Source organism: Pteropus vampyrus, unplaced genomic scaffold, assembly GCF_000151845.1.
Source record: "Pteropus vampyrus isolate Shadow unplaced genomic scaffold, Pvam_2.0 Scaffold55, whole genome shotgun sequence".
Classification (NCBI taxonomy): Eukaryota; Metazoa; Chordata; class Mammalia; order Chiroptera; family Pteropodidae; genus Pteropus; species Pteropus vampyrus.
The window spans coordinates 8738953-8740748 of record NW_011888836.1 but is presented as its reverse complement, the minus strand read 5'-3'; positions in this window follow the sequence as shown (position 1 = coordinate 8740748).

Here is a 1796-nt window from a genome sequence, read left to right as displayed (position 1 = left end):
GAAGAGGCTTTCCTTTCTCCACTGTATGTTTTTGGCTTTTTTGTCAAAAATTATTTGTCCATGTAAACATGGGTTTATTTCTGGACTCTCAATTCCGTTCCACTCATCTGTGTGTCTGTTTTTCTGCCAATACCATGCCGTTTTGATTATTGTCACTTTGTAGTATAATTTGAAGTCAGGCAGAGTGATGCCTCCAGCTTTGTTCTTTTGTCTCAGGATGTCTTTGGCAATTCAGAGCCTTTTGTGCTTCCATACAAAACTGATGTTTTTATTGTTCTAATTCTTTAATAATACTATGGGATTTTGATGGGGATTGTATTAAATCTGCATAATGCTTTAGGTTATATGGCCATTTGAACTATGTTGATTCTTCCAATCCAAAAACACGGAATATCTTTCCATTTCTTTGCATTTTTTTAATAGGGTCTTATAGTTTTCATTATATAGGTCATTCACATGTTTCGTTAGATTTATTCCTAGGTATTTTATTCTTTTTGTTGCAATTGCAAAAGGAATTAGTTTTTCCACTTCTTTTTCTGACACTTCATTTTTAGAGTAAAGGAACTCTATGGACTTTTGAACACTGATTATGTATCCAGAAACTTTACTGTATTTGCTTGTTGTTTCTAGTAGTGTTCTTATGGAGTCTTCAGGGTTTTCTATATAGAGAATCATGTCATCTGCAAATAGTGATAGTTTGATTTCTTCATTTCCTATTTGGATGCCTTTTATATATTTCCCTTGCCTAATTGCACTTGCTAGGCCCTCCAATGTTATATTGAATAACATTGGTGATAGTGGACAGCCGTGCCTTTTTCCTGTTCTTAGAGAGAAGGTTTTTAGTTTTTCACCATCAAGTATAATGTAGGCTTTGTCATAGATGGCTTTTATTATGTTAAAGTACTTTGCTTCTATACTGATTTTGAGTGTTTTGATCATAAATGGATGCTGTATCTTGTCAAAGGCTTTTTCTGCATCTATTGATATGATCATATGGTTCTTATTTAAAAATTTGTTTATGTGGTGTATCACATTAATTGATTTGCATATGCTGAACCATCCCTGTGCCCCTGGGATGAAGCACACTTGATCATGATGTACAACCTTTTTAATACGTTGCTGCATTCGGTTCACTAGTATCTTATTTAGGATTTTTGCATCTGTGTTCACGAGAGATATTGATCTGTAGTTTTCATTTTTTGTGTGTGTTATTTTTACCAGGTTTTGGTATCAGAGTAATATTGGCCTCATAAAATGAGTTGGGAAGTTTTGTGTCTTCTTCGATTTTCTGGAAGAGTTTGAGTATAGGTATTAAGTCTTCTTTGAATGTTAGATAGAATTCACTGGTGAAGCCATCTGGTCCTGGACTTTTACTTCTTGGTAGGTTTTTGATGATTGTTTCAATTTCCATACTGCCAATAGGTCTATTTAGATTTTCCAGTTCTTTTTGAGTCAGTCTAAGAAGGTTGTACTGGTCCATTTCTTCTAGGTTATTAAATTTGGTGTTACATACTTTTTCATAATATTCTTGTATGATCCTTTGTATTTCTGTGATGTCAGTCGTAATTTCCCCTCCTTCGTCCCTGATTTTGTTTCTCTCTTTTCTTTAGTGAGTCTAGCCAGGGGTTTGTCTATTTTACTAACCTTCTCAAAGAACCAGCTCTTTGTTGCATTTACTTTTTCTATTGTTTTTTTTTTGTTATCAATTTCATTTATTTCTGCTCTAATTTTGATGATTTCTTTCCTTCTGCTGACTTTAGGCTTCATTTGTTCTTCCTTTTCTAGTTTTTTAAGAT